Source organism: Haematobia irritans, chromosome 3 (genome assembly GCF_050003625.1).
Source record: "Haematobia irritans isolate KBUSLIRL chromosome 3, ASM5000362v1, whole genome shotgun sequence".
NCBI lineage: Eukaryota > Metazoa > Arthropoda > Insecta > Diptera > Muscidae > Haematobia > Haematobia irritans.
The window spans coordinates 28,704,777-28,731,622 of NC_134399.1; the positions used below are offsets into that span (position 1 = coordinate 28,704,777).

General features: G+C 34.1%; 1 long non-coding RNA gene across 1 annotated transcript in view; it reads right to left on the bottom strand.

Moving 5' to 3' along the window:
- Positions 1–22,858, bottom strand: part of LOC142228497 (uncharacterized) — a 32,079-nt gene extending 9,221 nt beyond the window's left edge. The window contains exon 1 of the long non-coding RNA XR_012720187.1: positions 22,536–22,858. This is a non-coding gene — a long non-coding RNA (uncharacterized LOC142228497). The remainder of the gene's footprint in view (positions 1–22,535) is intronic.
- Positions 22,859–26,846: the final 3,988 nt, after the last annotated feature.

Sequence of the window (26,846 nt, forward strand, 5' to 3'; positions counted from 1 at the left end):
TTGTACAGAAATAAAATTTTATCAAAATTTTCTACAGAAATAAAATTTTGACAAAATTTTCTACACAAATATAATCTTGATAAAATTTTCTATAGAAATAAAATTTTGACAAAATTGTCTATAGAAATAAAATTTTCTTTAGAAATAAACTTTTGACAAAATTTTCACTAGAAATAAAATTTTGACAAAATTTTGTACAGAAATAAAATTTTGACAAAATTGTCTATAGAAATAAAATGTTGACAAAATTTTCTATAGAAATAACATTTTGACAAAATTTTCTATAAAAATAAATTTTTGACAAAATTTTCTATAGAAATAAAATGTTGACAAAATTTTCTATAGAAATAAAATTTTGACAAAATTTTCTGTAGAAATAAAATTTGGATAAAATTTTCTATAGAAATAAAATTTTGATAAAATTTTCTATAAAAATAAAATTTTGACAAAATTTTCTATAGAAATAAAATTTTGACAACATTTTCTATAGAAATAAAATTTTGACAAAATTTTCTGTAGAAATAAAATTTTGATAAAATTTTCTATAGAAATAAAATGTTGACAAAATTTTCTGTAGAAATAAAATTTTGATAAAATTTTCTATAGAAATAAAATTTTGATAAAAGTTTTATAGAAATAAAATTTTGATAAAAATTTCTATAGAAATAAAATTTTTACAAAATTTTCTATAGAAATAAAATTTTGACAAAATTTTCTACAGAAATAAAATTTTGACAAAATTCTTTATAGAAATAAAACTTTTACAAATTTTTTTTATAGAAAATTTTCTACAGAAATAAAATTTTGACAAAATTCTTTATAGAAATAAAACTTTTACAAATTTTTTTATAGAAATAAATTTTTGACAAAATTTTCTATAGAAATAATATTTTGACAAAATTTTTTATAGAAATAAAATTTTGACAAAATTTTCTTTAGAAATAAAATTTTGATAAAATTTTCTATAGAAATAAAATTTGGATAAAATTTTCTATAGAAATAAAATTTTGACAAAATTTTTTATAGAAATAAAATTTTGATAACATTTTCTAGTGAAAGAAAATTTTGACAAAATTTTTCATAGAAATAAAAGTGTGAGAAAATATTGACAAAATAACATTTTGACAAACTTTTTTATAGAAGTAAAACTTTCACAATTTTTTTTATAGAAATAAAATTTTGACAAAATTTTCTATAGAAATAAAATTTTGATAACATTTTTTATAGAAATAAAATTTGGATAAAATTTTCTATATAAATAAAATTTTGACACAATTTTCTATAGAAATAAAATTTTGACAAAATTTTCTACAGAAATAAAATTTTGACAAAATTCAATATAGAAATAAAACTTTTACAAATTTTTTTTATAGAAATAAATTTTTGACAAAATTTTCAATAGAAATAATATTTTGACAAAATTTTTTATAGAAATAAAATCTTGATAAAATTTTCTATAGAAATAAAATTTGGATAAAATTTTCTATAGAAAAAAAATTTTGACAAAATTTTCTGTAGAAATAAAATTTTGACAATTTTTTTTTATGGAAATAAAACTTTCACAAATTTTTTTTATAGAAATACATTTTTGACAAAATTTTCTATAGAAATAAAATTTTGATAACATTTTTCAATAGAAATAATATTTTGACAAAATTTTTTATAGAAATAAAATCTTGATAAAATTTTCTATAGAAATAAAATTTGGATAAAATTTTCTATAGAAAAAAAAATTTGACAAAATTTTCTGTAGAAATAAAATTTTGACAATTTTTTTTTGTAGAAATAAAACTTTCACAAATTTTTTTTATAGAAATACATTTTTGACAAAATTTTCTATAGAAATAAAATTTTGATAACATTTTCTATAGAAAAAAAATTTTGACAAAATTTTCTGTAGAAATAAAATTTTGACAATTTTTTTTTATAGAAATAAAACTTTCACAAATTTTTTTTATAGAAATACATTTTTGACAAAATTTTCTATAGAAATAAAATTTTGATAACATTTTCTATTGAAAGAAAATTTTGACAAAATTTTTTAAAAATAAAAGTGTGAGAAAATATTGACAACATTTTCTATCGAAATAAAATGTATAAACTTGTTAGGTTTGTGGTAAAATTTTCTTCAAATGTTGGTAGATTTTTTGGAAATAGTAGCAACCGTGATAATACTTCGTGGTCCTGGCTGGTACACAGCGTTTCTCCATAGGGTATGAAAACTTAGTTGTATGTTATATGCTCGTAGTTGTTGTACTAAACTTCCGATTTCGAGGCTTTCTCTGCCACTTATTCTTTTCACATAAAGATTTAATAAAAAATTCAGCAAGTCAGCAAAACGTCCAACATTTCAATGCAGTTAGTGACCGGATGTATGTCTGTCATCTTGTGTTCACTCTATTGATTTGTAGTCAAAGGGGCACAAAAAAGTCTTTTTTTCTTTACTAATTTTACGAGTCTATAGAACAGCATTGGCTTCTTTTTTTTTGAAAAGTCCCTTTGATTTTGTTAAGGAAATGATGATTTGTTCTTCTTCACTTGGTTTAAGATTTGGTATCTTTTTTTTGGCTATTGTTCGATTTGTCTTTCTATCTACAAATGCCTTTTGCTGGTGTTTTTGATGATTCGAATTATTAGCCGGTTTCACTGGAAGTTATCATTGATGTTGTTATACTTAAGATGGGAGGGGTAGATTTTTTTCCATGGCATTGAAGAAAATGAAATGACATTGGAAAAATATAAATCTTTAGAGATATATCTTTAGATATATGAGATTTATCTTTACCAAACACCAAAAAGTTGTTCAGCGGTGCATTATCTCACCTCAGCAATGCAGGTAACATTTCTGAGGTTTTCAAAGCTTCTCTAAGTGGTTTCAGTGCAATGTGGAACGCCGTTCGGACTCGGCTATAAAAAGGAGATCCCTTGTCATTGAGCTTAACATAGAATCGTTTAGCACTCAGTGATAAGAGAGAAGTTCACCACTGTGGTATCACAATGGACTGACTAGTCTAAGTGAGTTTGAAATAACGGGCTGCAACTATACCTAACCTAACCTAACCATCATCCGAGGAGAAATGATGAAAATTTTACTTCTATAGAAAATTTTTTCAAGATTTTATTTCTATAGAAATTTTTATCAAAATTTTATTTCTCTAGAAAATTTTCTCAAAATTTTATTTCTATAAAAAATTTTGTCAAAATTTTATTTCTATAGAAATTTTTATCAAAATTTTATTTCTATAGAAAATTATGTCAAAATATTATTTTTTATATTATCTCTATAGAAAATTTTGTCAACATTTTATTTCTATAAAAAATTTTGTCAAAATTTTATTTCTATAGAAAATTTTCTCAAAATTTTATTTCTATAGAACATTTTCTCAAAATTTTATTTCTATAGAAAATTTTGTCAAAATTTTATTTCTATAGAAAATTTTGTCAAAATTTTATTTCTATAGAAAATTTAGTCAAAATTTTAATTCTACAGAAAATTTTGTAAAAATTTTATTTCTACAGAAATTTTTATAAAAATTTTATTTCCATAGAAAATTTTGTCAAAATTGTATTCTTATATAAAATTTTATCAGAATGTTATTTCTATAGAAAATTTTCTCAAAATTGTATTTCTATAAAAAATTTTGTCAAAATTTTATTTCTATACAAATTTTTATCAAAATTTTATTTCTATAGAAAATTGTGTCAAAATATTATTTTTTATATTATCTCTATAGAAAATTTTTCTCAAATTTTTTTTTTTCTCAAAATGTTATTTCTATGAAAAATTTTATCAAAATTTTATTTCTATAGAAGATGTTGTCAAAATTTTATTTCTATGGAAAATTTAGTCAAAAATTTTAATTCTATAGAAAATTTTGTCAAAATTTTATTTCTATAGAAAATTTTGTCAAAATTTTATTTCTATAGAAATTTTTATCAAAATTTTATTTCTATAGAAAATTTAGTCAAAATTTTAGTTTTATAGAAAATTTTTTCAAAATTTTATTTCTATAGAAAATGTTGTCAAAATTTTATTCCTATAGAAAATTTTGTCAACATTTTATTTCTATAGAAAATTTTTATCCAAATGTTACATCTATAGAAAAGTTTTTCAAAATTTTATTTCTATAGAAAATGTTGTCAAAATTTTATTCCTATAGAAAATTTTCTCAACATTTTATTTCTATGGCAAATTTTTTCAAATTTTATTTTCATAGCAAATTTTGTCAAACTTTTATTTCTATAGTCCACATTTTGTCAAAATATTATTTCTTTACAAAATTTTGTCAATATTTTATTTGTATAGAAAATTTTGTCAAAATTTTATTTCTATAGAAAATTTTGTCAAAATTTTATTTCTATAGAAATTTTTATCAAAATTTTATTTCTATAGAAAATTTAGTCAAAATTTTAGTTTTATAGAAAATTTTTTCAAAATTTTATTTCTATAGAAAATGTTGTCAAAATTTTATTCCTATAGAAAATTTTGTCAACATTTTATTTCTATAGAAAATTTTTATCCAAATGTTACATCTATAGAAAAGTTTTTCAAAATTTTATTTCTATAGAAAATGTTGTCAAAATTTTATTCCTATAGAAAATTTTCTCAACATTTTATTTCTATGGCAAATTTTTTCAAATTTTATTTTCATAGCAAATTTTGTCAAACTTTTATTTCTATAGTCCACATTTTGTCAAAATATTATTTCTTTACAAAATTTTGTCAATCTTTTATTTGTATAGAAAATTTTGTCAAAATTTTATTTCTATAGAAAATTTTGTCAAAATTTTATTTCTATAGAAAATTTTGTCAAAATTTTATTTCTATAGAAAATTTTGTCAAAATTTTATTTTTATAGAAAATTTTGTCAAAATTTAATTTCTATACAATATTTTGTCAACATTTTATTTCTATAGAAAAATTTCTCAAAATTCTATTTATATAGAAAATTTTATTTCTATAGAAAATTGTCTCAAAATTTTATTTCTATAGAAAATTTTCTCAAAATAGGAAATTTTGTCAAAATTTTATTTCTATAGAAAATTATTTCAAAATTTTAGTTTTATAAATTTTTTTTTTTTTTTGCGAATAATTTTCTATTTTGGAATGCAAAAGATCAAAATGTAAGCTTGTATACAAAAAAATGAAATTTTTCCCAATTTTCCTACCATTGGGCCGGGGGCGGTATTTTCTAAAATTCAATTTTAATTAGAAGAATATTTTGATTCGTAGTTAGCTATATCATATCTTTCACAACCGAGAATTATAAACGACCAATGAAACACTTCAAGTACCGCCCCTCTATGATGGAGTATGGTATAGTCAATTGGATGGTTATAAAAACAAAGGCGATAAGAACTTGGCCTAATAATGGCAACGAAACAAGTGCGCCCTATCATATGATAACGATAAGGGTATGGAACTATAGATGAGTGTACATTCATAGACGTATGGATTCAATTGGGTACTCTCTTCCTAACCAACAATGATTCATTTATATTCAAAAAAAAAAAAAAAAAATAATAAATAAATGGCCAAGAGAAAAGAAGGAGTGGTTTATTGTTTTTTTAATATGAGTTATCTCTAAGTTGATAACTCATATTTTGGTATTAGGACCACGGTTATCACAATTGGTAGAATTCTACAAAAATGATATTTTACAGTTACGTAGGGTGGTTGTTTGTTTTGCACAGCTGCTTTTATAGAAATAAAATTTTAACAAAAATTTCTATAGAAATGAAATTTTGTAAAAATTTTCTATAGAAATAAATTTTTGACAAAATTTTCTATAGAAATAAAATTTTGACAAAATTTTCTATAGAAATAAAATTTTGACAAAGGTTTCTATAGAAATAAAATTTTTGACAAAATTTTCTATAGAAATAAAATTTTGAAAAATTTTCGATAGAAATAAAATTTGGACAAAATTTTCTATAGAAATAAAATTTTGACAAAAATTTGTATAGAATTGAAATTTTAACAAAGTTTTCCATGGAAATAAAATTTTTACAACATTTTCTATAGAAATAAAATTTTGACGAAATCTTCTTCATTTAAAATCCAAAGGATATTTATACAGATTTTGTTTAAATTTGAAAGATTTTTATTAAAATTTTCTTTTAATTTTGGTAGATTTTTTTTTGCACGAGTGGCAACAGGGATTGGAGGTGATTTTTGGAGTAAAACAAAAAAAAAAAAAAGAAGTATATACAGCCGTAAGTTCGGCCAGGCCGAATCTTATTTGTACCCTCCATCATGGAGTGCGTAGAAACTTTTTCTAAATATTGTGATTGTGGTAACACTTACAGATGGCCAGGTATCTTAAAATTTAACACCGTCATCTAAATTGTAAGTTAGTACATACGTCGTATATATTAGACAAAAAATGTCTATATAGAAAATTCTATAAATGCGCGGTAATTAGAGAGAAAGAATTGAAATATACGGGTCGCTTTATATGGGGGCTACATACAATTATGTTATGAGCCGATATGCACCAATTTTTGTGTGATTAGGGATCGGCTTATCTGAGGGTTATATATAACTATAGACCGATAATGACCAAGTTTGGCATGGTTGTTAGCGGCCACATACTAACACAATTTACCAAATATCAATCGAATCGAATGAAGTTGCTTCCTCCAAGAGGCTCAATAACCAAATCTGAGGATCGGTTTATATGGGGCTATATACCATATAATTATGGACCGATATGGATCAATATGAGCATGGTTGTTAGACCAAACTTTCAACCGGATCGGATGAATTTTGCTCCTCCACGAGCCCCGGAGGCCAAATGTGGGGATCGGTTTATATATAGGCTAAATTTAATTATGAACCGATATGGAATAATTTTTGCATGGTTGTTAGTGTCCATATAGTTACACAAAATACCAAATTTCAATTGAATCGGATGAAATTTGCTCCTCCAAGAGGCTCCGGAACTCAAATTATATATAGCCGCAATATAAACCGATCCCCAAGGTTTATATTGCGGCTATATATAATTATGGGCCGATATGGACCAATTTTGGAATGGTTGTTAGATACCATATACTAACATCATGTACCAAATTTCAACCTGATCCGATGAATTTTGCTCCTCTAAAAGGCTCCGCAAAGCCAAATATTTGGCGTTGCACAGTGGTTCCAAAACGCTTTTTTTAAATAATTTTGCAACTTTTGAACGGATAAAGATATCAATATAATTTTCTGTTGTGAAAGCTGAGGTGTTTTCCTCTAAGTTTGCAAATTTGTGGGGGCCAGTTGGTCCACGCGCTGACCTGTAGGCGTTGAAAGTGGGTCACCTCGGGGGGTATGAAATTTTGTTTTATCTGTCAACTCCGCAATTTTGAACCCATTTCGTTTATCTTTTACGGTTCGCAAGATATGGGCCCCACAATTTATTTTTTGCAAAATTTTGACAAAGTGGGATCAGTATTTTGAAGCTAGAAGCTCCGTTTTTTAGTGGATTCGTAATTTTGTCTTCTTAACTGCATTTCCTACAAAATACTAATTCTAGAAGAAACAAGTATATACGGCCGTAAGTACGGCCAGGCCGAATCTTATGTACCCTCCACCATGGATTTCGTAGAAACTTCTACGAAAGACTGTCACTGAATCAGATGAATTTTGGTCTTCCAAGAGGCTCTGGAGGTCAAATCTGGTGATCGGTTTATATGGGGGCTATATGTAATTATGGACCGATGTGGACCAATTTTTGCATGGTCATTAGAGATCATACACTAACGCCATGTACCAAATTTCAGCCGGATCGGATGAAATTTGCTTCTCTTAGAGGATTCGCAAGCTAAATTTGGGGGTCCGTTTATATAGGGGCTATACGTAAAAGTGGACCGATGTGGACCAATTTTTGCATGGTTGTTAGAGACCATATACTTACACCATGTACCAAATTTCAGCCGGATCGGATGAAATTTGCTTCTCTTAGAGGCTCGCCAAGCCAAATCGGGGGATCGGTTTATATGGGGGCTATATATAATTATGGACCGATGTGGACCAATTTCTGCATGGTTGTTAGAGACCATATACCAACACCATGTATCAAATTTCAGCGGGATCGGATGAAATTTGCTTCTCATAGAGGCTCCGCAAGCCAAATCGGGGGATCGGTTTATATGGGGGCTATATATAATTATGGACGGATGTGGATCAATTTTTGCATGGTTGTTAGAGACCATATACTAACACCATGTACCAAATTTCAGCCGGATCGGATGAAATTTGCTTCTCTTAGAGCAATCGCAAGCCAAATTTGGGGGTCCGTTTATATGGGAGATATACGTAAAAGTGGACCGATATGGCCCATTTTCAATACCATCCGACCTACATCAATAACAACTACTTGTGCCAAGTTTCAAGTCGATAGCTTGTTTCGTTCAGAAGTTAGCGTGATTTCAACAGACGGACGGACGGACGGACGGACGGATATGCTCAGATCGACTCAGAATTTCACCACGACCCAGAATATATACTTTATGGGGTCTTAGAGCAATATTTCGATGTGTTACAAACGGAATGACAAAGTGGAGGGTATAAAAATGTGTACCCATGTGCTTTAGATTAAAAGTTGTAAAGTCCACAAAAATGATTAAATTTTGACAATTATTTAGAAAGGGGCACGTACATTCTTTCTGTCGTAATTTTTTTTTTTATAGATTTCTCCCAATTTTTTTTAACTTATTATCGGCCATTTTGGTCTAGTAGAATATAAGTTCTTCTCTTCCAAAAACGGCAATTTTTCAAAAAGAAAAAAAATTGTTTTCAAAATTCTCATTTGGCAAAGCACAGATTGCTAATGCGCTTTACAGACTATAAGTTTATCCGGACGACAGTGGTCAACATATCCCATATATTGGCCACATTATAAGTTAAGTCCGAAGGTATAATCGATACTGCTGCATGTTTATGGGATCGATAACACATTTACCGATTATTTAGTCATCAACGAATTGTCGTATCGATTGGACATACTGTAAGATTCCTAACTTATAGTCTGTACACGCAGAGAAGGAATATGATCACCTCAAACATGTTTCAAGAGCAAAATGTTATTTTTGTATGGTGACCATGTAACATGTTTATCACTAAAATGTTATTTTCTCGTCAAATATAACCTGCTTGCCGAAATCAGATATATGATTTCCGAGGAAATAACATGGTTGCGAAAACCATGTTACATGGTCACCACCCACAAATAACATTTTGCTCTTAAAACATGTTTGAGGTGATCATATTCCTTCTCTGGGTGTAAGATACATAAGTCGATCTGTTTTCCAAAAAGCTCTATATGTCCATTAACTAGCTGTAAAAGGTTTCAACATCCTACCAATAAACAGCTGAAAAATATACAAATTACAAAAAATAACGTTTTTATGTCCCTACTTTGGGGATTTTTTTTACCAATTTTGGGAATGGTATATTCAGCAATATTTCTTAAAACAATTTTCTCTGCAAAAATCAATAAAGATCATAATGATATCACAATTAGTTCAAAAGATATTAAGGTTTCAATTCATATTTTTAATTCCCAAAAAATTGGAATTTTTGAAAAAAAAAAAAATGTTCCGTGATCCAAAAACTTTAAATGTTCGTATTTTGGGTTCTTTTCAATTGCATAGAAATAAAGCTCTCTCATATACCTTTCCAACGATGTATTATATTTAGAACCGTGCTTAGCCAAATGCGCCAAAAACTTGCACTCAAACGTCACTAACTGGGGTAAAATAATGCATTTCTGCAAATTTACGGGCTATACCTAAATGTGAACCGATTTAAATCAAACTCGGCACACTTGACGATATTATCAAATATACTTCTTCTTGTGTAAAATTTGAAGCAAATTAGAGAAAAAGCTGGCTTCTGGAGTCATATAAGTGCATATCGGGCGTAAGATATATATGGGGGCTATATCTAAATTTGAACCGCTAAATTTGAACTAGATGCCGTAGCTAGTTGTTAGTATGCGTAGCTAGAATGTTAATTATGCTACCTGTGCAAAATTTCAAGTAAATCGGAGTAAAACTGTGGTCTCGGAGTGAAAATTTAGTTTCCGATGGACATGTAGATGAAGAATTAAAGAAAAATTATCTTGATATCTTTTTCGGTTCAAAAGTTGCAGAATTATTTAAAAAAAAAAAACAAGTATATACGGCCGAAGCTTATGTACCCTCCACCATGGATTGCGTAGAAACTTCTACTGAAGACTGTCATCCACAATCGAATTATTTGGGTTGCGGTATCACTTGCCGATGTCAAGGTACCTTAAAACTTCTTATCACCGTCTTCTAAATTGCAAGGTAGTCCATATGTGGTATATATTAAACTAAAAAAGGCCGATTAAATACGTATATAATTAAGTTTGACAAAATTTTCTATAGAAATAAAATTTTGATAAAAGTTTCTATAGAAATAAAATTTTGACAACATTTTCTATAGAAATAAAATTTTGTCAAATTTTCTATAGAAATAAAATTTTGACAAAATTTGCTATACACTGAAAAAACAGTGAACCCACCAGGAAGAAAACTTTTGATTAATTTTAGAAAATTATGAATAATTTTAGAAAATTTTAACTAAACAGTATTACAAGCGCTGGCATCACGCCGATATCACAAAAATAAGTAAATATTTTTCGACAAATTCAAGAAAATTTATTAGACATAAATAATTTTTTTCACTTTTTAAAGAAAATTTTGCAGTTTGAAGGAACAAATTGGAGTTCAAAATTTCAAGAATGTCTTTAGTGACATACGTAGTTCATGATGGACGCTGTTGTAGTAAAATTTACAAATTTAAAGAAATAATGAACTATTTTGTGAGAAGTACGAATTTAGTAAAACTTTTTACTTCATTTGTGTATAATTTTTTTCCCGTCTTTTAGTTCATTTAACTAACGTGCGCAAAAAATTATTAGAGTAAATGAAACTTTCTCCAAATATAATAATTTCATGAACTAAAATATAGTTAAATTGGCTTTAGTGAAATAGTGAGTTCACTTTTTTTTGAGTGTAGAAATAAAATTTTGAAAATTTTTTCTATAGAAATAACATTTTGACAAAATTTTCAATAGAAATAAAATTTTGACAAATTTTTCAATAGAAATAAAATTTTGACAAAATTCTCTATAGTAGAGGTGTGCGCGTGACTGAAATTTCACTCACACTCATGCACATTGACGAAACAAAATGTTTATTCACGCACGCTCACGCACGATACGCGTTGTAGCCAATCCCACTCACGCACATTCACGAAATGAAAACCAGTACTCACGCACGCTCACGCACGAACTACTTTTAAAGACTCACGTTCACGCACGATTCACGATAATTCTCGTGATTCACGACAAATTCACGAACCTCACGACATTTTCCAAACGGAAATCTGCAAAGGTAACAAACTTCAAAAATAGAATATAGTTCGAGAGCTAAATTAATTTCAGTTAAAATACGAATATGAATTAAATCTTGATTTTTTTCGTGAGTGTGACTTTGCAGAAATTTTATTCACGCACATTCACGAACCGACTTTATTTCTCACGCACACTCACGCACGACATATTTATTTTAGTCCCATTCACGCACATTCACGAGACTTGCTTTGGATTTTGTTCACGACTCACGTGATTCTCGCGTGAAGCACGCGTGTGACGAGAATTTCGTGTCACGCGCACACCTCTACTTTATAGAATTAAAATTTTGACAACACTTTCTATAGAAATAAAATTTTGACAACATTTTCTATAGAAATAAAATTTTGGTAGATTATTTTTGGCTTGAGTGGCAACCATGATTATGAACCGATATGGACCAATTTTTGTGTGATTGGGGATAGGCTATATATAACTATATATCTATATGGACCAATTTTAGCATGGTTCTTAGCGGCCTTAGACTAACACCACGTTGCAAACTTCAACCGGATCGGATGAATTTTGCTCCTCCAAGAGGATCCGGAGGACAAATCTGGGGATCGGTTTATATGGGCGCTATATATAATTATGGACCGATATGGACCAATTTTTGCATGGTTGGTAGAGACCATATACCAAATTATATACCATGTACCAAATTTCAACCGAATCGGATGAATTTTGCTCCTCCAAGAGGCTCCTGAGATCAAATCTGGGGAACGGCTTATATGGGCGCTATATATAATTATGGACCGATATGGACCAATTTTTGCATGGTTGTTAGAGACCATATACTAACACCACATACCAAATATCAACCGGATCGGATGAATTTTGCTCCTCCAAGAGGCTCCGGAGAACGAAACTGGGGATCGGTTTATATGGGCGCTATATATAATTATGGACCGATATGGACCAATTTTTGCATGGTTGGTAGAGACCATATACTAACACCACATACCAAATTTCAACCGGATCGGATGAATTTTGGTCCTCCAAGAGGCTCCGGAGGACAAATCTGGGCATCGGTTTATATGGGGGATATATATAATTATGGACCGATATGGACCAATTTTTGTTTATATGGGGGCATATATAATTATGGACCAATATGGACCAATTTTTTGCATGGTTGTTAGAGACCATATATTAACACCACATACCAAATTTCAACCGGATCGGATGAATTTTGCTCCTCCAAGAGGCTCCGGAGGACAAATCTGGGGATCGGTTTATATGGGGGATATATATAATTATGGACCGATATGGACCAATTTTTGCATGGTTGGTAGAGACCATATACTTACACCATGTACCATATTTCAGCCACATTGGATGAAATATGCTACTCTTATAGGCTCCGCAAGCCAAATCTGGGGGTCCGTTTATAGGGGGGCTATACGTAAAAGTGGACCGATATGGCCCATTTGCAATACCACCAGACCTACATCAATAACAACTACTTGTGCGAAGTTTCAAGTCGATAGCTTGTTTCGTTCGGAAGTTAGCGTGATTCAACAGACGGACGGACGGACGGACATGCGTAGATCGACTGAGAATTTCACCACGACCCAGAATATATTGTTACGAATGTGATATTTCTAGATTTAAGTTTATTTAAATTAGTTTACGTTAATTTTCAAATTGTAACGATAAAATTACGTCATAACTTGTTAGAGTCATTTCTTTATTTTCTAGTACTTCCTTAAACATCTTTTGTGTTTCCAATCGTTCATTGTAAAAGTAACGCCTTTGGTTTTATACCTGCACGACATCTACCTAATCTAGTAGAATGCACTAGATTACTAGCATAAGCCTAAAAGTATGTGTGCCATATCACCTGTAAAATAACGCCGATGGAATATTCCAGATGGCTGTAGGCAATGAAGATAACCAGTTGAATATGTGGTGTTAGATAAATTGTATCAAGATAGTTCTCGATGGTTGTAGGCCAGACTATCCAGAATTTTCGAAATCGTCAAATCACGGTATATAAGCCCCTGGCGGAGGGTGCAGTCAAGTCAGTCGTAAGCTAAAGTTTATACAGTACACATCGTAGAGCAAATAAGTGAAACCAAATCAGTTAAACAAATAAATTGTAGATTAACGTTATTGAAAAGAACTGTCTTTTTAATTATCGGGTAATTAAATACGCCTCAATATAAAAACGTAACAATTGGTGTCGGAAGTGAAATAACGGAAAAAAATCTACAATGAAGTTTAATCAGCTTCGAGTGGAAGACTTGAAGAAGGAATTGAGCAAAATGGAGCAGCCGACTACAGGAAACAAGGCTCAATTACAAAAGCGACTACTGGAAGAGTTCGAGCGGCGCAGTATTGATATCGAAACACATGAGTTCGATTATAAGGAAGATCTTGACGAATCAGTAGTAGCCAGCGCCTCGGAAACTCCATCTGTAGCTTCTAATGTTGTTGATTACACATCGATGGTCAATATTTTGAGCAAAATGATGGAAGAAAATTCTCTAAAAATCCAAGAGAATTCTAGAAAAATGATGGAAGAAAATTCTCTAAAAATGCAAGAGAATTCTAGAAAATTGGAAGAAAAATTCGACGAAAATTCAAAAAAAATGGACGAAAATTCTAGAATTCTAAATGAGAATCTTCAACAAATTGCTGAAGGCATGGAAAAACGTGTGGACCATATCGAAAGCCAAATTGGGGAGCTGGATAAGAAGATTATTTCTGTGGATGAGAAAATTATGGTTCATGATGAGAAGTTTCTACACATTGAAAGAAAAATGTCAGAGCTGGAAATTAAAGGTGGACCAGTGCGCGTTATCGAGGGCTCGAAAACCAAACCTCCTGTTTTCGATGGCTCAACTTCATTTGATGTATTCAAATTCCAATTTGAAATGGTTGCTTCTAGAAATTTATGGAACGACAATGACAAAGCAATTGAACTTCTATTGGCATTAAAGGGCAACGCCGCTGATGTGATACAAAGCATTCCCGCTGCCTCTAGAAATAATTATAATGAAGTAATAGCGGCACTTCAACGTAAGTACGGCGGAGAACATAAGCAAGACATCTTCAGAATGGAATTAAGAGGAAGAGTCCAGAAGTCAAATGAGACTCTACAAGACTTTGCAACAGAGGTTGAGCGGTTGGTGCTTTTGGCATACCCAGGAGAGAGTCACCCACTTGTGGACCGCATCAGAATTGAGACCTTTGTGAATGGCATTCGAGACCCAGACATAAAATGTGCAACATATGCGTCACAAAAAGCTACATTTGTGGAAACTGTAACATTTGCCCTTGCACAAGAGACAGCGAGAGTACTAGCACGTCCTCAAGTTCACAAAGTACGTAAGGTGGAGACTGAGAATGACGAATCAAATTCCGTGATTGATTCAGTGAAAGAAGCCGTTAAGCAGGCAATGCAAGAAATGAAGCAGGAGACAACAAAATCCAGAATGAAGTGCTATAACTGTGATAAGCCTGGACATGTTGCTCGGGAATGTAAAGCACGTCGTAAGCGATCAAGATCGAAATCGCCATACCCATCCCCATCAAACAATAGCCATTTGTGGGTGAACCCACAGTCCAGTGAGTCACCTTTAAACTAAATAGAGCTAGTTCAGCGGGGCAAGAGCTGGCTCCCACATATGATGGCCCCACAATCTCCATAGCAATAGTACAACAGCAAAATAACAATTTAACTGTCGCGGGGTGTGTTAACGGCGACAAGCGTACATTGACGTTGGATACGGGTGCGTCGAAGTCTATCATTAGATCAGACATAGTAAAAGAGAAAGTTACACCATTGATTGGAGTCAGACTACGCACGGCTACAGGTGAACCCGCAACTGTATATGGAAAGGTTCCTGTAAAGTTAACCATTGCAAACAAATCCGTTAATTATGAATTCATTGTGGCCGATATAGTGGACGAAGTTATAATTGGAGCGGATTTTATGATTGCTTTTGGTCTCAACTTGGATTTGAAGCATCGTGTAATGACCTGGTGCGATATCGAAATACCGGTAAACGTGGGCTACAGTGAGAATACACCTGTCAGATATTTGACAATGAGCCAGCCAGAGTCAATACCACCAAATTCCGAAACAATTATATGGGTTTCTATGAATGGAGATTGTGAAGTCGGCAAATTGTGGGTTGTTGAACCAGCAGAAAATAAAAACAACAACATCTTGATAGCAAATGCCCTGGTAACAACAAATGAAGAGGGACTTATACCAGTTCGAGTTTTGAATTTATCTGACCATCAAGAGCAAATTGGAAAATTTTCGGACATTGGCAAATGTACTCCTGCCGAAGCAATAGTCAACTTGGAAAGCAAATCTCCAAAGAAGCATAATGAAGTGATGAAACATCTGGAAGGTTATGTCGAAACTTGGACACGTCATCTATCACCGTCCGAGAAAAATAAAGCCAAGAAATTGTTATGGAAAAATGCCTCCGCCTTTGCCATTGAGAAGAAAAATCAAGGGAGAACATCTGTGGTGAAGCATGAAATAAATACCACAGAAGAAAGACCCATAAAACAGGCACCACGAAGTGTCCCTCTAGCAAAACGAGATGAGGTTCAAAAGCTCGTTAAGGAAATGGCGGAAAGTGGTGTGATCGAGCCATCATCAAGTCCTTGGTGCTCGCCAGTTGTGCTGGTCAAAAAGAAAGATGGAAGTACCCGATTTTGCGTGGACTACAGAAAATTGAATGATGTTACCAAAAAGGACAGTTATCCGCTTCCACGCATTGATGACACGTTGGACACACTAGCCGGAACAACATGGTTTTCCACGCTTGATTTGCAGAGTGGATATTGGCAAGTAGAGATCGCCGAGAAAGACAAAGAAAAGACAGCTTTTGGCGTTAATGGCGGTCTTTGGCAATTCAATGTAATGCCATTCGGGCTCTGCAATGCTCCGGCTACGTTCGAGCGATTGATGGAACGGGTGCTAAAGGGGTTGCATTGGAAGTCCTGCTTGATATACCTCGACGATATCATAGTGATGGGCAAAACATTTGACGAGCACCTTAAGAACTTGAAAGACGTTATCCAGCAATTGTCAGCCGCTGGCCTACGACTTAACGCCAAGAAGTGCTCGCTTTTCCAGCGAGAAGTTAAGTACCTGGGTCATCATGTTACAGCAGAGGGCATATCCACCGATGAAGACAAAATTCAAGCAGTAAAAGATTGGCCTCGTCCACGGAATCTCCACGAGTTGCGCAGCTTCCTTGGTTTATGCACATACTACAGGCGTTTCGTACCAAACTTCGCCAGCATCGCCGCAAGCCTCCATAAATTAACGCAAAAAGGTACGAAGTTCCAGTGGAGTGAAGAACAGGAACAGTCATTTCATCATCTAAAAGAACTTTTATGTTCAACTCCTGTTCTGGCGTATCCAATTCCTGGCGAAAAATTTATTTTGGATACAGATGCTAGTGCGTACGGAATTGGTGGTGTACTATCTCAACAGATTGAAGGTAAAGAAAAGGTCATCGGATATTTTAGCCGAACGTTATCCAAGCCCGAGAAGAACTATTGCGTAACAAGAAGAGAGCTGCTTGCTGTCATAGAAAGCGTGAAGCATTACCACAAATACTTGTATGGACAGAATTTCTTGTTAAGAACTGACCATTCAGCTCTACGATGGTTGCTTCAATTCAAGAATCCGGAAGCTCAGCTGGCACGTTGGATAGAAAGACTCCAAAGCTATGATTTCAGTATCGAGCATAGAAAAGGTGGCAAACACGGCAACGCGGACGCCTTGTCACGTCGACTTTGTAATGTCGAGTGCAAACACTGCTCGAAAGCTGAACATAAGGAAGAAATCGTGGATATCAGGCTGTTGCACGTCGAATCTGGAGTGGACTGGCCAGCAGAACAGCGTAAAGATCTCATTTTGAGCAAAATTATTTCGGCGAAAGAAGAAGATAAGAAACCCAGTAAGAAAGACATCGCAGCCGAAAGCCCACTTATGAAATCATACTGGGCTCAATGGGACAGTCTATGTCTGGTCAACGGAACCCTACAACGTAAGTGGGAAAGTGAAGATGGCAAGAATAGCCGCAACTTGATAATCGTGCCAGATTCCAAGGTAAAGGATGTTTTGACGGAATTCCACAATGGACCTAGTGGAGGTCACTTAGGAATAACCAAAACAGCCGAGAAAGTGAAGCAACGATTCTACTGGGTTGGATGCCAGAAATCAATTGCTGAATGGGTGGCAAATTGTGAGAAGTGCATAAAGGCGAAAGGGCCAAGACGAAAAAGTAGAGGTCTTATGCAAGAGTATAGGCCAGGAGCGCCTTTTGAAAGAATAGCAATGGACGTTGCAGGGCCTTTCCCAGTAAGTGATTCTGGAAATCGATATGTCCTTGTGGTCATGGACTACTTCAGCAAGTGGCCAGAAGTTTATGCCATTCCTAACCAAGAGGCGAAGACGATTGTAGATGTAGTCGACAAGAACTGGATATGTCGCTACGGTGTGCCGACCGAGATACACTCAGACCAAGGAAGAAATTTCGAATCGGCCATATTCAAAGAGATGTGTGACTCCCTCGGTATCAAGAAAACAAGGACTACGCCATTGCATCCGCAATCTGATGGCATGGTAGAAAGGTTTAATCGCACTCTGGAAGAACATCTTCGAAAGGTAGTGGATAACGGCCAACGAGACTGGGACGATCATATACCAAAGTTTTTGCTGTCGTATAGATCAGCCATACATGATTCTACGTCACGAACACCGGCCAAGGTCCTATTCGGAACGGAATTGAAGTTGCCCGGAGATTTGATATTTGGCGCTACACCCAATGAGCTCGCCATGGAAGAAACCAGTAACGACATACCAAACACATTTGGTAAAGTTCACGAATCAGTGCGAAACAAAATAAAAATGGTTAGCAACAGAATGAAGGCGAGATATGATCGTGCAGCAAACACTGAGGGCTTTAGTGAAGGACAACTGGTTCTGCTATTCAACCCGCACCGAAAGAAAGGATTATGTCCTAAACTACAAACACAGTGGGAAGGCCCATATAAAGTCATCAAGAAGATCAATGATGTTGTATACCGCATTCAAAAAGACGACAGCCCAAGGTCAAAGATGAAAGTCGTTCACCTGGAACGTTTGGCTCCATACGGAACGGGTTCTGTGCCTATTCGGGACGAACAGGCTTAAGCGGGAGGCAGTGTTACGAATGTGATATTTCTAGATTTAAGTTTATTTAAATTAGTTTACGTTAATTTTCAAATTGTAACGATAAAATTACGTCATAACTTGTTAGAGTCATTTCTTTATTTTCTAGTACTTCCTTAAACATCTTTTGTGTTTCCAATCGTTCATTGTAAAAGTAACGCCTTTGGTTTTATACCTGCACGACATCTACCTAATCTAGTAGAATGCACTAGATTACTAGCATAAGCCTAAAAGTATGTGTGCCATATCACCTGTAAAATAACGCCGATGGAATATTCCAGATGGCTGTAGGCAATGAAGATAACCAGTTGAATATGTGGTGTTAGATAAATTGTATCAAGATAGTTCTCGATGGTTGTAGGCCAGACTATCCAGAATTTTCGAAATCGTCAAATCACGGTATATAAGCCCCTGGCGGAGGGTGCAGTCAAGTCAGTCGTAAGCTAAAGTTTATACAGTACACATCGTAGAGCAAATAAGTGAAACCAATCAGTTAAACAAATAAATTGTAGATTAACGTTATTGAAAAGAACTGTCTTTTTAATTATCGGGTAATTAAATACGCCTCAATATAAAAACGTAACAATATATACACGTTATGGGGTATTAGAGCAATATTTCGATGTGTTACAAACGGAATGACAAAGTTAATATACACCCCGTCCTATGGTGGGGGGTATAAAAATATGAACAATTTAATATTTGGAAATCTTCAAGTGTTGGGATTTTTCTACCCAATAGGCATAATTTGTAAAGGATGCCAAAGAAATTTATATCTTTAAATTTTATTTTCTCATTTATTTTTGGGTTGACTATAATTTATGTTATTGAATTAAAATATAAATAATATGAAAATATAAATAAAATGTATAAACTTCTGCTATTTTTGTTTAGAAATATTTTTACTTTTGGAGTAAAAATTTATTGGTAGTACCCCCTCATTTCTAACAACGAAGAGATTTTGGAAGAACGATTTATTGTCATGTCTTACGTTTTATGCTATTATTTGTTTTCAATTTTAGTTTATGTTTCTTGCTAACTATCGACCATAAAAATATAATTTTGTGAACTTGAAAAACATAAACGCTATTATTATTTTTTTAATTTTCACACAAATATGCTGTTTTGGCCATCTTAATAACATTTTTGAATTTCATTTCTTTCTTTGGTTTTAACTTTTTTTTGTTAGTTTTCAACCCAAAAACTAAAATGTTGTAATTTGAAGTAACGTTCATTTTTCAAAAAGGTGAAAATTTTCACATTTGTTTGTCCATCATGGTGGCATTTTGAGGACTTGTAACAAAAATTTATATCTATGAATTTCATTTTTGTTTTCAATTCAAAAAAAAAAAAAATAAATAAATAAATAAAAAAATAATAAATAAATAAATTTGAAGAACTAGAGTGGCTTATATAGGTACTAAATTTGCCTTTTTCTAACATATACTCTTTGTAGTCGACATGGGTTTTTCACATGACCTAAGCAAGTGATAGTTGACTTGACTTTGAACATTTGCCTGTTACCAAAGTTCCCACGTTTCCCGGAATATGCAAATGTAAGAATGCATACACTTGGCAAACGTCATCATTAATGATAGCTAAGAGAAGACACTATCACTGTTATTACCATTCTCACTCCCTTGATTTCGCACACTCAAAATTGCCTCTCAAATTTAAATTCACCACACAAAATCTCTTTATAATGCTAGCCCCTCACCATTCTCTATGCAAAACAACCACACAACATATAAACATCCATTAGCCTGGCATATGCCGCCTTCCTTTATTCGTTTATAATGAAAAAATGAAATAAAAAAATAAATAAAGAAAGAAAGAAAATTATGAATAACAATAGATGATGACTTTGTTTGCCATTTGGTTATTGGGTTCATTTCCATATCGAACGCCCCTCATTCCACATAATGAAAATGATTGGAAGCCGCCGTTAGCATGTAACGATCTGAGGTTTAATTTTCCACTCCCACTCGTGCTTCTGTGGCATATCATATTCCGTATTATCGTAATACGTACAACCGTAATGTACGTGTGTATCCAGTGAGAAATGGAAGTGAAGTGGAATGGATGGTGAAAGCTTGGTTGGGGTAGCTATAAGGCCTGAAGTTGTCATATACGTTCACTTCAAAATAACAGCGTAACAGGTTGGCTGATAAGTCCCCGGTCTAACAAAGAAAAACACATTTTTTTGTCAAAATTCGTTTTTATTCAACATAGTTCCCTTCAAGAGCGATACATTGGTAGTACTACTTCGATTTTGCCTCAAAATAGGTCTCAGTTTCGGCGATCACATCTTCATTGCAGCCAAATTTTTTCCCTGCGAGCATCCTTTTGAGGTCTGAGAACAAGAAAAAGTTGTTGGAGGCCAGATCTGGAGAATACGGTGGGTGGGGAAGCAATTCGAAGCCCATTTAATGAATTTTTGCCATCGTTCTCAATGACTTGTGGTACGGTGCGTTGTCTTGGTGGAACAACACTTTTTTCTTCTTCATATGGAGTCGTTTTGCCGCGATTTCGACCTTCAAACGCTCCAATAATGCCATATAATAGTCACTGTTGATGGTTTTTCCCTTCTCAAGATAATCGATAAAAATTATTCCATGCGCATCCCAAAAAACAGAGGCCATTACTTTGCCAGCGGACTTTTGAGTCCGCCACGCTTCGGAGACGGTTCACCGGTCGCTGTCCACTCTGCCGACTGTCGATTGGACTCAGGAGTGTAGTGATGGAGCCATGTTTCATCCATTGTCACATATCGAGTGAAAAACTCGGGTGTATTACGAGTTAGCAGCTGCAAACACCGCTCAGAATCATCAACACGTTGTTGTTTTTGGTCAAATGTGAGCTCGCGCGGCACCCATTTTGCACAGAGCTTCCGCATATCCAAATATTGATGAATGATATGACCAACACGTTCCTTTGATATCTTTAAGGCCTCTGCTATCTCGATCAACTTCATTTTACGGTCATTCAAAATCATTCTGTAAAATTTTTTAATGTTTTCGTCGGTAACCACCTCTTTCGGGCGTCTACTGCGTTCACCGTCCTCCGTGCTCATTTCACCACGCTTGAATTTTGCATACCAATCAATTATTGTTGATTTCCCTGGGGCACAGTCCGGAAACTCAGTATCAAGCCAAGTTTTTGCTTCCACCGTATTTTTTCCCTTCAGAAAACAGTATTTTATCAAAACACGAAATTCCTTTTTTTCCATTTTTTCACAATAACAAAAGTTGCTTCACAAAAGACGCTCTATCTCACAAACTAATTGACTTACAGACGTCAAATTTTGACACGAATCATTTGAAGGTTGGTACTATATAAAAATAATATGCATTTAATACTAGCGACGCCATCTATGTGCCAGACCGGGGATTTATCAGCCAACCTGTTAGAAGTGCCCATATGTACTTTTAGTTAATGTGGTATCACAATGGACTGAATAGTCTAAGTGAGCCTGAAACTAAACCGGGCTGCCACTTTAACCTAACCTAACATAGAAAATTTTGTCAAAATTTTATTTCTATGGAAAATTTTGTCAAAATTTTATTTCTATAGAAAGTTTTGTCAAAATTTTATTTCTATAGAAAATTTTGTCAAAATTTTATTTCTATGGAAAATTTTGTCAAAATTTTATTTCTGTAGAAAATTTTGTCAAAATTTTATTTCCATAGCAAGTTATGAAGGCATTTTTGTTGCGTTACTTTTCAATTTTCCCCGCTGGGTAAGTATGTATTTGCATATAATTTGTTTATGAGCACAATAAATAGTGTGAGTTAGAGTGTGTATGCCGTGGCTTTTAGTAACCCCCCCCCCCGCCCTCTCACACGTTGCTAGATGAATCAAATAAAAGCCAAAAATCCATTAGGTTTTTTAAATTGTTTACCAGCCACACTTACCTGCCAAAAAGGTCATCATTGTATATCCTGTAAGGTTGTCTCCTTGTTTGGTTTTCATGAATCGAAAAACGGAAAGAGCACAGAAATTTCCCACACAACACGTGAGTACGAGAGGGTAGGTGTAAAACAACCAACAGCAACAGCGACGCTATTACAATATTAAAACGACGGAAAAATCACCAAACAAATTATTTTCAAACATATCACATTTCCTCAAGAAAAGTGTCCCCAAATCATTTTTGTTTGAAAAGATGGTCGGTGGAAAACACAATAAGACCTTTTCGAATGTGAAAATTATGAAGGAAGAAATTTATGGTGTGCCAAATGAGGAGAACAGTATAAACAATAACAACAACCCTTTGACACCCATGTAAACACACATACACATACTGTATAACTTCGGCTATATGGCTGGCGACGAAATAACAAACGGCGTTATAAGCAATTAAGCGACTTGGTGGTTAATCAATGTGGCCGCCAATCAAAATTGAATGCAGTCCATAAAAATTTGTTAGCAAATGTTTATAAAAATATGTACATAACTCATATATGTACATATTTTTATACCCTCCACCATCCCTGCCAGCATTTCAAAGTTCCATTTCATCCTCATCGCTACCACAGACTCGTAAGTGATACTGCAACAATCGCCAACTGTGATAGTATTTTGCCATCACTATTCGCATGAAAGTATTTTGCCATCACTATTGTTACAAGAGCCATTTTATATTTTGTGAAACACCAAGCACAACTAGCTTATTTATTTAAATAAAAATGATAATGAAGTGCTGAAAACATAGTTATTTCGCTTAAAATTGTGAAAGGTATATTGGTGAACAATTTTTGACTTTCCAAATGGAATAAAGTGATAGTTTTTCAAATATTTTTCCAGACACGCTGCCTCCATTGGGAATAAAAGCACTGGCTGATAGACACTACAACATGTAACTTGCAACTTGTAACTCAACATCAATCTTTTATTAATGCATAAAAATATGTTAAATGTGATGTGATAGTCGTATAAATGTAATATTTATGAGAATTTATAAATGTTTAACAAAATTAATAAACAATCGTGTTTTACTTGACCACAACGATTCTTTTACAACTATCTTAAAATTCACTTTCTCTGATTGTTTGAAGGGGCTCTTATTGGCGTCCTTCTAAATGTATCCAGAAGGGCACCTAATAATTGCACTCATGCGATACTTTTTTGTAGTAACTTGGCGTGGTACAACTTCTCAATAGTGACGGCGCTTTTCCGAGGAGTTTTGGATATCGTATACGACTGTTTTCGACGTAGTGGGAATTCTTAGAAGCGTCCCCAAATTCAAAAAATGTTGGCAGGGATAGGATGGGGGTATATTAACTTTGTCATTCCGTTTGTAACACATCGAAATATTGCTCTAAGACCCCATAAAGTATATATATTCTGGGTCGTGGTGAAATTCTGAGTCGATCTGAGCATTTCCGTCCGTCCGTCTGTTGAAATCACGCTAACTTCCGAACGAAACAAGCTATCGACTTGAAACTTGGCACAAGTAGTTGTTATTGATGTAGGTCGGATGGTATTGCAAATGGGCCATATCGGTCCACTTTTACGTATAGCCCCCATATAAACGGACCCCCAAATTTGGCCTGCGATTGCTCTAAGAGAAGCAAATTTCATCCGACCTGGCCGAAATTTGGTACATGGTGTTAGTATATGGTATCTAACAACCATGCAAAAATTGGCCCATATCGGTCCACATTTACGTATAGCCCCCATATAAACGGACCTCCAAATTTGGTTTGCGATTGCTCTAAAAGAAGCAAATTTCATCCGATCCGGTTGAAATTTGGTACATGGTGTTAGTAAAGGGTGATACGGTCAAAATTTGGTCAATATAAACTTGACGTATTTCTTTAAATTGTGCATTTAAAAAACCTGAACACCCCTCATTTGGAAGGTGTGTGTGTGTAGAATGTTGCTCCTATTTTGATTGTGGAATTCACTCTTCAATTGTCAAAATGCCGTCCAAGCACGAAGAGCAGCGTATCAAAATTTTGCTCGCGCATCGCGAAAATCCGAGCTACTCGCACGCAAAGCTGGCAAAATCGCTAAAAGTTGCCAAATCAACCGTTACAAATGTATTTAAAGTGTTTGGGGAACGTTTGTCGACAGCCAGGAAGTCTGGATCGGGGAGAAATCGAAAACCGGAAGCCGCTGAGACGACAAAGAGAGTTGCCGGTAGTTTCAAGCGAAACCCTAACCTCTCTCTCCGAGATGCCGCAAATAAGCTGGGTGTATCGTCTACAACCGTGCATCGAGCCAAACAACGAGCCGGACTATCGACTTACAAGAAGGTAGTGACTCCAAATCGCGATGATAAACAAAATACGACGGCCAAAGCGCGATCCCGGAGGCTGTACACGACGATGCTGACGAAGTTTGGACGACGAAACCTACGTCAAAGCCGACTACAAGCAGCAAAAGTTTTATACGGCAAAAGGAAGGGGAAAGGTAGCAGATATTTTCAAGCACATAAAACTGTCAAAGTTCGCAAAGAAATATCTGGTTTGGCAAGCCATCTGTACCTGTGGCTTGAAAAGCAGCATTTTCATAGCTTCCGGGACTGTCAACCACGAAATTTACGTGAAAGAGTGTTTGAATAAACGTCTGCTGCCTTTCCTGAAGAAACACGGTTGTTCCTTACTGTTTTGGCCGGATTTGGCATCTTGCCATTACGGTAAAAAGGCCATGAAGTGATACGCCGCCAACAACGTGCTGGTGGTTCCCAAGGACAAGAACCCTCCCAACACGCCAGAGCTCCGCCCAATTGAGAAATACTGGGCTATTGTCAAGCGGAACCTAAAGAAGACCAAAAAAACTGCTAAGGACGAGCAGCAGTTCAAGGCAAACTGGCTTTCTGCGGCGAAGAAGGTGGACAAGGTGGCTGTACAAAATCTGATGGCAGGTGTCAAGCGTGAGGCCCGGCAATTCGGATTTGGAAAAGCGAAAGCCTAACTGAATATTTTTCCTGAATTTTATACTAATTGAACTTGAAAAAGAAATTTAATTTGATTTTTTAAATAAACGATTTCACCGATTTACACGCGTTTTCCCTTGACCAAATTTTGACCGTATCACCCTTTATATGGTCTCTAACAACCATGCAAAAATTGGTCCACATCGGTCTATAATTACATATAGCCCCCATATTAACCGATCCCCCGATGTGGCTTGTGGAAGCTCTAAGAGAAGCAAATTTCATCCGATCCGGCTGAAATTTGGTACATGGAGTTAGTATATGGTCTCTAATGACCATGCAAAAAATTGGTCTACATCGGTCCATATTTATATATAGCCCCCATATAAACCGATCACTAGATTTGACAACCGGAGCCTCTAGGTAGACCAACATTCATCTGATTCAGTTGAAATTTGGTACGTGGTGTTAATATATGGCCTCAAACAACCATGCAAAAATTGGTCGAAATCGGTCAATAATTCTATAGGCCCCATATAAACCGATCCCCACAGTTGACCTTCGGAGCCCCTTGTAAGAGCAAAATTCATTTGATTCGGTTGAAATTTGGTACGTGATGTTAGTATATGGTATCCAACAACCATGCAGGAATTGGTTGATATCAGTCCATAATTATATATAGCCCCCATATAAACCGATCCTCAGACTTGACCTCTGGTGCCTTTTGGAGAAGCAAAAGTCATACGATCTGGTTGAAATTTGGTACGTGGTGGTAGTATATAATATTTAACAACCATGCTAAAAGTGGTCCATATCAGTCCAAAATCATATATAGACCCCATATAAACTGATCCCGAGATTTGGTTTTGGAGCCTCTTGGAGGAGCAAATTTCATCCGAGTCAGTTGAAATTTGGTACATTGTGCTAGTATATGACCGTTAACAACCATGCCTAACTAGGTCCATATCGGTATATAGTTATATATAGCCCTCAGATAAATCGATCCCCAATCACACAAAAATTGGTCCATATCAAGTTCATAATTCTATATAGCCCCCATATAAGCGAACCCCATATTTCAATTCAAAGTCCATGTCGATTCGTGATTATTTGTAGACTTACCTATACATAACTTTTTTGTCTAATATATACCACGTATGGACTAACTCACAATTTAGAAAACGATGTTAAGAAGTTTTAAGATACCACAACCCAAGTAATTCGATTGTGGATGACAGTCTTTCGTGGAAGTTTCTATGTTACGCAATCCATGGTGTGTACCCTCCACCATGAATTCATCTGGCCGAACTTACGGCCGTATATACTTGTTTCCCTTGGGAGC